A 13007-nucleotide genomic window follows, 5' to 3' on the forward strand; every position below is an offset into this window, starting at 1 on the left:
GAATCCTGTTGATTACAGGACTGGAGGCAACATGGATTCACTAGAGATAGGTATTGTCAGACAAATCTGATCAATTTCTTTGACTGGGTGACCAGAGAATTGGATAGAGGATGTTCACTAATGTGGTGTATTTAGATTTTAGCAAAGCCTTTGACAGTGTTCCACACAGACGTCTAATAAATAAACTGAGTGCTCTTGGGATGTGAAAGTGAAAGGCTGGGTCAGGAACTGGTTGAGTGGAAGGCGACAGAGGGTAGTGATCAATGGAGATCACTCTGAGAAAAGAGATGTTACCAGTGGTGTGCGTCAAGGTTTTGTTCTTGGGCCTATTCTTTTTAACATTTTTATAAACGATATTGCTGAAGGGTTGTTGGGTAAGATTTGCCTCTTTGCCTTCTCCAGTCCTCCAGTACCACTCAACTACAGACTCGTTGAAAAGGTCAGTCAGCAGAACTACCAGAACTTCCCTAAGTTCCTTCAGCACCCTTGGATGTACACCATCCAGCCCCATCGCTTTGTCTGCCTTTATTTTAGCTAGCTCCTCACGAACACAACCCTCTGAAATTCAATCAGGATTTATTACTCCTCCAACCCTATTTGGCTTCTGCCGCTCCCAGCACTTCAGACATGAACACAGAACAGAAATATATGTTAAGCAATTCGGCCTTTTCTTTATCAGCTTCTACATATTCCTCCCCTTCACCTTTGAGTCTCACCATGCCACTTTTGCCCTTTTCCTATCACTAATATATCTAAAAAATGTCTTGACTTCATGTTTTACCGTGTCAGCTATTTTTTTCTTCCATTTGCATCTTTGCGCCTTCCTGACTACACGACCAGCCTCTCAACTTTTCCAGATATTTTTGCCTGTCTTCCACTTTCTGCGATCTTTTGTAGTCTATGAAAGCTAACCTCACAAAAAGGTTTGTTGCCCTTACAATCACTTCTTTCAGTTTTGCCCACTGCATTTCCACTCTTTTCAGACGTTCCCATCCAGACAATAATTCCTTGACTTAAACCCCCATCCGAACACAGTTAGTTTTTGCTTTTGAATGAGCCCTCTCTATACCCATCTTAATATTAAACCGTACCACGCAGTGATCACTGGATGCTAGATGATTACCCACCTTAACATCAGAAACACTTTCCCTGTTTGTAAGCACTAAGTCCAGTATGACCCAATCCCACGTGGGTTCCAATACCAACTGCTGGAACAGTTCTCCTTGTAGAGAATCCAGAATTGCCCTACTTCTAGAAGACCCCCCCAATAGGCATACCACAATCAACATCCGGCATGTTAAAATCTCCTATTAATAAGACTTCCCCCTTTTTTTTTTAAGATATTCTGAATGCCCTGGAAGGCAATGCCTTGATTAGGCAAGTCCAGCATGCAGTGGGACTGTACAGGCAGAGCACGGCTCTCCTGAGAGGCTTTCCACAATAAATGAATAAATTCTGAGAAGAAAGCCATACCAGGGAGCTAGAAGTCACCCTGTGATGACTGTACTTTGCGCTGTGGGGTGTCACTATATCCAAGCCCTGAAAATAGAAAAAGCCACCCCAGCGGGTTAGCCACCCTTTTGTCAGCTGAGCATGCTCAGGAGAGGTTAAGCTGGCTGCTCACGCCTTTCCTGTCCATGCGGCACAGCACATGGTGCAAGGACGCTCCTAAGGCACAGAATTTGCACAATCCTGGCATGAATTTGGGGTAGCAGAGCCCAATGACTCCCGCCCAACCAGTTTTGAGGCAAAAAGTTGAGTTTTGGAAGTACAGGAATCTTTTGAAAAAAAGATGGCTAACAATCCAATAAAGCCGCCGGCAAGATTTCCGTGCCTAAAAATGCTAAAATAACTAAAACCATGAGAAAATTACGATTAGGGGATTATTTCTGGAACACAATCTGCATACTCTTATCCATGCATTATTGATCACCAAATTTAGATTATTGCAATATCGTTTATAATAATAATAACAGTTTATATACCGCAGGACCGTGAAGTTCTATGCGGTTTACAATTATTAGAAAGATGCTACAAATTGAGTGGAACTTACATAGTTGGAGATTAGTGGCTAACAGTTTAAGGGATCAGTTGTTATGGGCACAACAAAAGATAATATTAAGAGATTACAAACTATTCAAAATACCGCTAAGCGAACAGAATGTTGGGTATCATTAAAAAGGGTATCACGACCAGGATGAAGGAAGTCATCCTGCCACTGTATCGTGCAATGGTGCGCCCACATCTGGAGTACTGTGTCCAGTACTGGTCGCCGTACCTCAAGAAGGACATGGCAGTACTTGAGGGAGTCCAGAGAAGAGCGACTAAACTGATAAAAGGTATGGAAAACTTTTCATATGCTGACAGGTTGGAAATGCTGGGGCTATTCTTCCTGGAAAAGCGGAGACTTGGAGGAGACATGATAGAAACCTTCAAAATCCTGAAGGGCATAGAGAAGGTAGACTGTGGGGAAGTTCAAGTTTCAAGTTTATTAGGATTTTATATACCGCCTATCAAGGTTATCTAAGTGTTTTTTTACAATCAGGTACTCAAGTATTTTCCCTCTCTGTCCCGGTGGGCTCACAATCTATCTAACGTACCTGGGGCTTTGGAGGACTGAGTGACTTGCCCAGGGTCACTAGGAGCAGCGCGGGGTTTGAACCCACAACCCCAGGGTGCTGAGGCTGTAGATCCAACCACTGCACCACACACTCCTCCAAGTACAAGGGGGCACTCGGAGAAATTGAAAGGAGATAGGTTTAGAACAAACGCTAGGAAGTTCTTTTTTACCCAGAGGGTGGTGGACACATGGAACGTGCTTCCGGAGGTTGTGATAGGCCAGAGCACAGTACAGGGGTTCAAGGAAGGTTTAGATAGATTCCTAAAGGATAAGGGGATTGAGGGGTACAGATAGAAGTAGAGGTAGGTTATAGGAATAGTCAGGGACCACTTCACAGGTCATAGGCCTGATGGGCCGCCTTGGGAGCGGACTGCTGGGCGCGATGGACCTCTGGTCTGACCCAGTGGAGGCAACTTCTTATGTTCTTAAAATGCTGGAATTTAAGAGGAAATTTGATAAGGTCACACATTTGCTATCATTGTTCAATCAATAATTCTTTCAAGGCTGGACTACTGCAACTCGGTCTATTTAAGCCTGACCAAGAAAAGTCTTCAAAGACTTCAGCAGATCCAGAATACACTTACTGCGAATATCTTCTGGTCCGGCTCTGACCCACCCCCGCCTCCCTCCTGCCTTCCCCCCGGCATCCCGGCCTTACCTGGTGGGTCTAGCGGGCTTTCGGGGCAGCAGCGATCTTCCTATGCTCCTGCCCCATGCAGATCGCCAATAGGAAATAGCTGCCGTGAGTTCCCGTAGTCTCTCGAGACTACAACGGGAACTCCCCACAGCCATTTCCTATTGGCGATCTACACGGGGCAGGAGTGTAGGAAGATCGCTCCTGCCCCGAAAGCCCACTAGACCACTAGGTAAGGCTGGGACACCGGGGGGGGGGGGGGGGGAGACTAAACTGTGGGGGGGGGTTCTTTTTTTCCCCCTCCCCCAAAAATCACAAATATGTGAAATCGTGATTGCCGAAACCGCGAATGGGGAGGGGGAGAAGTGTACTGTAGCTAGGCTGATCTTTGCAAAGAGCAAATTTGACCATGTTTCACCACTCTTGCTACAACTCCACTGGCTCCCAGTAATTTCCAGGGTCTATTTTAAATGTGCCTGCCTAACTTTCATTGCAACAGTATCAGTTCAGGTCTCAATGTAAGACATTGGTTAAGATATCCAACATAAATTCTCAATGTCCCTTATAATCTTATTGTTAGCCAACAAAATTACTTCAGGGCCTTAGAGTCGCCAATAGGTGCCAGAGATTTCTTTGGTCACCATTTAACTTTGGAACTTTAGAACTCTAATACAGATCGGGATGGAGTGCGAAAACTTGAGAAGGGGGGACTGTTCTTGAAAAAGACTGAGGGCAAAACATGTCGAATGACAGGTCCCTTCCTGATGTTACTAATAGGAAAGATCAAAGATAAGTGGTGGAATTACTATGAGTTTTTTTAGATTAATAAATAACATTTAATATATTTAAAAAATTTTTGATACTGCGCTGAGCACTTTATACAATATAAAAAACATGAAAAAATTGAATGAGGGGGCTAGTGAGGAAGCCATAAGCCAAGTTAAATGGTGACCAAAGAAATCTCTGGCACCTATTGGCGACTCTAAGGCCCTGAAGTAATTTTGTTGGCTAACAATAAGATTATAAGGGACATTGAGAATTTATGTTGGATTCCTAACTTTCATGGCATTCTTCCCCCTTTAATTCTTCTATCTTGGAATGCTGCGAGACCTGACATCACCAGATCTATCCAAAAGCTCAAATTATCTTTTCCCTCACTAAAAGGCATTACCTGCACTGGAAAAGTAGGGAAATCTCTTCACTTCAAAACTACAGAGCTCTGGAATAATTTCCCTGCTCAGCTGTGCAACCTGGGCTCTTTCCAACTATTCCGTAGACATCTGAAAACTTGGCTGTTTTCAAAAATGTAAATTTCCGCTTCCCCCTACCACCAACTCCCATTGTACTTCCCTTTTTAATTTTTGTAAACCGTGTCGAGCTCTATATTTATAGAGAAGATGCAGTATATAAGCTTAATGTTTAGTTTAGTTTCATTGGTTACCTATTTACTATAGGATACAATTTAAAATGCTAACTTTGGTTCATCAGGTTTTGTGTCATCAAACTGAATATTTACATTTGTTAATAAGACCTTACTATCCCAGGAGAACATTAAGATCAATTCAAGATGACAGACTAGTACTCCCATCAGCAAAGAGTGCCAAACGGGAATCCATTAGAAATAAAGCTTTTTATTTCATTGGCCCCCAATTACGGAATCATCTACTACCGGGCATTAGAAGTAACCACACAGTCATTCAAGATTACACTGAAGACCTTCTATTTTGATGGATTATTTGGGAAGGACAGTGTCATCAGAAACCCCTCATATCTATTGAAGGAATGATACTTACCAATGGAGAAAGTGTCACAGAGGTCTCGGTGGGCGACACATTGGCCTCCAGTGACCACAACATGGTATGGTTCAATATCAGGAAAGGTTTCACTAAATCTACTACACTAACCAAAGTCCTCAAATTCAAGGACACAAATTTCAAAGAAATGGGAGACTTCGTTCACCAGGCGCTACAAAGCCAAGAAGAAACCGATAACGTGGAAGACATGTGGTCGACTTTGAAAGCAACCATACAAGAAGCAACAAACCGCTATGTAAAATCAGTAAGTAAATGGCGAAGGAACAATAAGCCACAGTGGTTTACTGCGGAGATCTCAGACCTGATCAAGGAGAAGAAAAAAGCATTCATCTCTTACAAACAATCAGGGAAGCAGGACTCTAGAGCAGACTACCTGGCCAAATCAAAAGCCGTCAAAACAGCAGTCAGGGAGGCTAAATTCCTCATGGAGGAGTCTCTAGCAAAGAACATCCAGAAGGGAGATAAATCCTTCTTCAGGTATATCAGTGATAGAAGAAAAAACTCAGGCGGGATTGTACGTCTTAGGAAACCAGACGGAGACTATGTGGAAAAGGATTCGGAAAAAGCCCAACTATTAAATGAATACTTCTGCTCAGTCTTCACCCGAGAAGCGCCAGGGCTCGGCCCTCAGCTACAGACAAGGGTTGGCTCAGTTGACCCGTTTAGTAACTTTGAGTTTACGCCCAGCAGTGTCTACGGTGAGCTGTCAAAGCTCAAGGTTAACAAAGCAATGGGGCCGGACAACCTGCACCCCAGGGTGCTTAGGGAGCTGAGTGATGTCTTGGCGGAGCCACTGTCCGCGCTCTTCAACCTCTCCCTTAGTACAGGCAGCGTCCCGTTGGACTGGAGGACGGCTAACGTCATTCCACTCCACAAGAAAGGCTCCAAGATGGAGACAGCAAACTACAGACCAGTGAGTCTAACATCGATAGTGAGCAAACTAATGGAAACTCTAATCAAACACCAATTAGATAAGATCCTGGATGAGGAGAATCTACGGGATCCCCGACAACATGGATTTACTAAGGGGAGATCCTGCCAATCCAACCTGATCAGCTTCTTTGACTGGGTAACGGGGAAGCTGGATATTGGGGAGTCCCTGGACATCGTGTACCTGGACTTTAGCAAAGCATTCGATAGCGTACCACACCGCAGGTTACTGAGCAAGATGAGTTCTATAGGATTAGGTAACACATTGACGAAATGGGTTGGGAGCTGGCTTGGAGGTAGGCTCCAAAGGGTGGTGGTGAACGGCACCCCCTCCGAAATGACGGAGGTGATTAGTGGAGTACCACAGGGCTCAGTCTTGGGCCCAATCCTATTCAACATCTTTATAAGAGACTTGGCAGAAGGGCTTCGAGGTAAAATAACATTATTCGCCGATGACGCCAAACTGAGTAATGTAGTGGGCAAATGCACAACAGACGAAGATTCAGTGCCCGACAACATGATGCACGACCTACTCCTACTGGAGCGATGGTCTAGGACATGGCAACTCAACTTCAATGCCAAAAAATGCAAAGTTATGCACCTGGGCAGCCAGAATCCATGCAAGTCTTATACCCTTAATGGCGAGATCCTAGCAAAAACGGTAGCAGAACGAGACTTGGGGGTAATCGTCAGTGAGGACATGAAGTCTGCCAATCAAGTGGAGCAGGCTTCGTCCAAGGCAAGACAAATCATGGGCTGCATACGAAGGGGTTTCGTCAGTCGTAAGGCGGAAGTCATTATGCCATTGTATAGATCAATGGTGAGGCCCCACCTGGAATACTGTGTGCAATTCTGGAGGCCGCATTATCGCAAGGATGTGCTGAGACTGGAGTCGGTGCAAAGAATGGCCACCCGGATGGTCTCGGGACTCAAGGATCTACCATACGAAAAACGGCTTGACAAATTACAGCTATACTCGCTCGAGGAGCGCAGAGAGAGGGGGGACATGATCGAGACGTTCAAGTATCTTACGGGTCGCATCGAGGCGGAGGAAGATATCTTCTTTTTCAAGGGTCCCACGACAACAAGAGGGCATCCGTTGAAAATCAGGGGCGGGAAACTACGAGGTGACACCAGGAAATTCTTTTTCACTGAAAGAGTGGTTGATCGCTGGAATAGTCTTCCACTACAGGTGATTGAGGCCAGCAGCGTGCCTGATTTTAAGGCCAAATGGAATCGGCACATGGGATCTATTCACAGGGCAAAGGTAGGGGAGGGACATTAAGGTGGGCAGACTAGATGGGCCGTGGGCCCTTATCTGCCGTCTATTTCTATGTTTCTATGAATGGGGTTCAGCACAATTTTATTATTACATTTTTTGTTTGTTTAGTTTTTCTATCTAGTGCTTTCCTTTCATAAATTACTGTATTTGTATTTCACTGTAAACCATTTAGATCTGTAATATGCTGATGCAGTATAACAAATGCTAATAAAAAAAACAAACAAACTTCCCAAAGTCAAAAAAAACAGCGAATTTAGGAAACAAATGCTTGTTGCCTCACAAGGAAGTCAGGTATACTGCCTGATACGAGAAGACGGAGGCAAGGGAATGAAATAAATACAGACTAAGCATAAAAACCCATCCAAAAGAAGAGGATAAAGGGGAAGAACCCAGGGAATACTATAGTAAAGGAAGTTGTAAATAATAGACCTCATAGGCGAGGAAGACGCCAGAAAGATTCAAAAAAAGAAAATAAATGGATTTTGACAAATGTACATATATGGATGACCAGTTCAAAAAGAGAAAGTAAACCCAGGTGTGGCTCAGGAAGACAGATGGGAGTGAAGGGAATTTCGTCAAGCAAAATGAAGGCATGGTTCCCATTGGTTAGAATAGTTTCATGGAAACTAGGCGAAAACACAGTAAAAAGGACAGAAAAACATTACTGTGGACCATAGGTAAAAAAAAGTAGTGGACTGGAAGCAAAGCCACATGTTTCAAATGCTCCCTTTGAGGGCTGTGAGAGCTCTGGTTTGGTATGTGTTGAAAATTACCAGAGCCAATGCAAGGATGGCAAGAAGAAGTAGCACATCCTAAGAAACATGCTGGAAAAAAGGAAAACCAGCAAAGAAGTATAGCAAAGCTATTGTGAACTGGGAATGGAAATGTATGATATCCTCATATGGAAGGAAACCAAAGAAAGGGATATGCAAAGGTATTGCAGAAACCGATCTCATCTTCTATTGAAAGAAGAGGAGGATAGTGAGCTCAGAAACTTGAGAATCAAGTAAGAGAATATATGAGAGTAGAGACTTTCTCATCTTTGCACTCAAGTCTGCAATCCATCTCAGCGAGACAGATGATGTGAGCCATGGAATCGAGGGTGAAATACTCACGTGGATTAAAAACTGGCTGCAACATAGGAAACAGAGAGTGGGGGTAAATGGACAATACTCGGACTGGAAGAGCGTCACCAGTGGGGTGCCGCAGTGCTCGGTGCTTGGACCCAAGCTCTTTAACATCTTTATAAATGTTCTGGACATAGGTACGACTAGCGAGGTGATTAAATTTGCAGACGATATGAAGTTATTCAGAGAAGTGAAGACGCAGGGGGATTGCGAAGATCTGCAACGTGACATAATCAGGCTCGAGGAATGGGCATCAACATGGCAGATGAGGTTCAACGTGGATAAGTGTAAAGTGATGCATGTCGGTAACAAAAATCTCATGCACGAATACAGCATGTCCGGGGCGGTACTTGGAGAGACCTCCCAGGAAAGGGACTTGGGAGTTCTGATCGACAAGTCAATGAAGCCGTCCATGCAATTTGCAGTCGCGGCAAAAAGGGCAAACAGAATGCTAGGAATGATAAAGAAGGGGGATCACGAACAGATCAGAGAAGGTTATCATGCCGCTGTACCGGGCCAAGGTGCGCCCTCACCTTGAGTACTGCGTCCAGCACTGGTCGCCGTACATGAAGAAGGACACGGTACTACTCAAAAGGATCCAGAGAAGAGCGACTAGATGGTTAAGGGGTTGGAGGAGCTGCCGTACAGCGAAAGATTAGAGAAATTGGGCCTCCTCTCCCTCGAACAGAGGAAATTGAGAGGGGACATGATTGAAACATTCAAGGTACTGAAAGGGATAGACTTAGTAGATAAGGATAGGTTGTTCACCCTCTCCAAGGTAGGGAGAACGAGAGAGCACTCTCTAAAGTTGAAAGGGGATAGATTCCGTACAAACGTAAGGAAGTTCTTCTTCACCCAGAGAGTGGTAGAAAGCTGGAACGCTCTTCCGGAGGCTGTTATAGGGTAAAACACCCTCCAGGGATTCAAGACAAAGTTAGACAAGTTCCTTCTGAACAAGAACGGGCGCTGGTAGGGCTATTCTCTGGCTTTTAGTCCTCATTGCAACTATGATTTGATTGTAAGTAACATTTTTTTTTTTTAATTCAATTTATAAATATACATTAACAATATCTATCTAAAGAAAAATTGGGAGATTACATATAGTTAAACAAGAAAATAAAATAAAATATATTCTCTAAGGATTAAACGATCTCTCTAAAAATAAGTCCACAATTTGGGAGAAGCAATACACATTCCATCATGGGATCTGATACTTCATCAAAGTAATAAGAACAACTTTCTCACAGCCAACTACTCGTCCCCACTACCCGCCCCCCCCCCCCCCCAAATGAAGCTAATCCCACAAACACACACCCTGGCCACCCTACTGATAATCCTCCTCATTATCAGTTGGAAAGCAGTAGCAAACAACTTACCAGCCCCACCCATATGTTCTACTGCAAACAAAATCCAACACCACAACAGGAGAACCCCAATAGTTAGAAGCTCAAACCACCAAACCAGCGCTCAACATCCCATCACCTAAGCCTGGAGAAGAAGACCACTTCCCAAGTCCAAACCTCAACCTCCTCCTAAAACACTCGTCTATCCTGAAATGACTCACAATTTCCAACAGATATCACTACCCTAACATGTGCCTACTTAAACATCAGAGCCTTAGGACCTAAAACAGAACACATAAAAAACTGGATAAAAACCGAAAACCTAGACTGCCTTTTCCTCACAGAAACCTCAGATGCAGATCCTAGAATAACAGAAGTTTGCCCTCTGGGATACATTACATTACATTAGGGACTTCTATTCCGCCTATACCTTGCAGTTCAAGGCAAATTACAAAAGAGCTAACTGGACATTTCCAGTGAAGTTACAACAGTTTTGGGTTTTTTTGGCTACAAGGGAGGAGAGGTACCTGGATTAATTCTGGAAGAACTTGCAAATTGGATATTAAATTGACTGTACGTTACTGTGCGATATAACAAATAGATGAGTACAAATAAGATTACGTTATATTTCAGGGAGCTGAATACTTGGTTGGTGTTTTGGGGAGGAAGAGATTATTTAAGTGTAGGTTTTGGGGGAGAATTTATCTAGGAGGAGGGGGAAGGGTTGGGTTAAGATATCTGGATAAATTTTTTGAAAAGTAGGGTTTTGATTTCTTTTCAAAAAGTTTTGAAGTCGCCCGTTGCCGTCAACAGGTTGGAGATGGAGTGGTTAAGTTTTGTTGCTTGCATCGCCAGAAGGTTATCACACATCTTTTTGCGCTGAGTGCCCTTGAGTGGAGGGAAGGCAAAAGGGTTCGGAGTTCTTCTTTGTCTTGAGGTGAGGATCTGGTTTAGGCGGTTGTTTAGATAGGGGGGGCGTAGCCGTTTAATGCTTTGAATAATAGACAGTAGAATTTGAATTGAATTCGTGCTTGCATAGGTAGCCAGTGAGAGTCTAGGAAGGAAGTTGTAATATGATCATATTTTCTCAGGGAGTAGTTCAGTCTGAGGGCAGTGTTTTGTATAGTCATGTTTTGTATAGTGTTTTGTTTTATCATGTTGGCAGGACAAGGTAGATAGAGGGAATTGCAATAGTCCAGTAGACCTAAGACTAGGGATTGGACAATTAGCCTGAATTGTGCTGGGTCGAAGAATTTTCTTATTTTACGTAGATTTCTCATAATTAAAAAAGCTTTCTGGGATGTTTTATTGATTTGGGACTGCATTGTGCAGCATCTGTCTATCGTTACTCCTAGGAGTTTGAGTTCGGGCTGTATTGGGTAACAGTGACCTGCAGAGAGAAAAAAAGAGGAGGAGGACTAGCAATCTTAATCAAGGACTCCCTAAACCTAAATATACTCGAAAAAACATCCACCCCACAAATGGACTTCCTTGCCTGCCATCTCTCAACCACCACTCTAAAAAACTCACTAAACTGTATGCTCTGCTACATAACACCAGGAAACTGGACTACAGTAAGACCCGAATTTGAAAACTTCATATACCAAAACTCATTAACAGCAGAATACAACCTCATCCTAGGAGACCTAAACATACACCTTGAAGACCAAGCATCCAAACCAGCAGAAAACTGTCTATCATTTCTCAATGCCTTATCCTTCCAAATCCTAAACCCACAAACCACGCTTGACATCACAGCCTTCATGACCCATCAACCATCCTCCCCAGAAATTCAAACACCTAATGGAACCTGGTCCCCAACCCTCTGGTCAGACCACTACACATACACATTCAACATCAACTGGACCAAGAACGAAATCATACCTAAACCCCCTAAAAATAACTTAAACCTCACGTAAACACATCAATCCCCCCAAATTCTGGACAAAAATAGATGAAACAATCCAGGACTGTGACCCCAAGGACTTCATCTCACAGTGGAACAATCTGACTACCAACATCCTTGATGAACAAGCCCCACTACAAACCAAAACTAGAATCAGCAGAAGATCAGATCAATGGTTTGACAATGCAGACGACTAGAAAGAAAATGGAGAAAAACTAATCTAGATCACACGAAAACCGCCTGGAAAAAAACTAACAAACAATACAAAATACTACTATAGGACAAGAGAAAAACACATTACACTAATCTAATAGGCACAGAAACCCAAGATACCATAAAACTATTCCAAATATTAAAAGACCTAACAGACACCAAAGCCTACATGACCACTAACAATACCCCACTTCCCTCAGCCACCCTCTTAGCAGAACACTTCAAGAACAAAAATACAAATGCCAGAGCCACCCTCAATTGTACCCCATCCACCTAAACAAACTCGCAATTCTTCCCACAGATAAAGAATCAACTGCAGCTGACAGAATATCAATTCCCCAACATACAATGGTCTGAATTCAATAAACTCTACAAAAAAGTACAGCCACGCATCCTGTGACCTTAACCACTGCCCATCATATCTCCTTACAACCACCAGCACAAAATTCCGTACTCTACTTCTGCAATGGATGCAAACCATGCTCACTGACGGCCTTTTCCCAACTGACCTCAGCGAAATCATCATCCAAAAAGACCAACAGACCAACCATCCAACTACAGATCCATTGACTCAATACCTCTATATGTCAAACTAACAGAAGGACTAGCAGCCAAACACCTCTCCAACTATCTAGATGACCATAATATACTTCACCCCACACAATCTGGCTTTAGATCCAACTTCAGCACAGAGACATTACTAGGCTCCCTCATTGACACAGCCAGACAACACCTTAGCACAGGAAAAAAAATGCTTCTCATACAACTAGACCTTACCGCAGCAATTGGCCTGGTAGACCATAACATCCTACTGCAAATTTTGGATGCAATAAGCATCTCAGATAAAGTATACTCTTGGTTTGAAGGCTTCCTAAAATCCAGAACATACAGAATAAAATCAGATAAAGAAAAATCTGAACCTTGGTCCCACTATCCCCTACTCTCTTCAACCTATACACTGCATCTCTCAGAACATACCTAGATAATCTAGGCATCACCACCTACAGTTATGCAGATGGACATTACCATTCTCATACCTTTTGATCAACCAAAGAACGCCATGACAAACACACTACACCGAACACTAGAAACAGTAGCAACCTGGATGAAAGATCACAAACTGAAACTCAACAAAGAC

General features: G+C 43.4%; 1 protein-coding gene across 3 annotated transcripts in view; it reads right to left on the reverse strand.

Moving 5' to 3' along the window:
* Positions 1-13007, reverse strand: part of UBN2 (ubinuclein 2) — a 264565-nt gene that overhangs the window by 212549 nt on the left and 39009 nt on the right. The window lies entirely within an intron of this gene.

This window comes from Geotrypetes seraphini, chromosome 2 (genome assembly GCF_902459505.1).
Source record: "Geotrypetes seraphini chromosome 2, aGeoSer1.1, whole genome shotgun sequence".
Classification (NCBI taxonomy): Eukaryota; Metazoa; Chordata; class Amphibia; order Gymnophiona; family Dermophiidae; genus Geotrypetes; species Geotrypetes seraphini.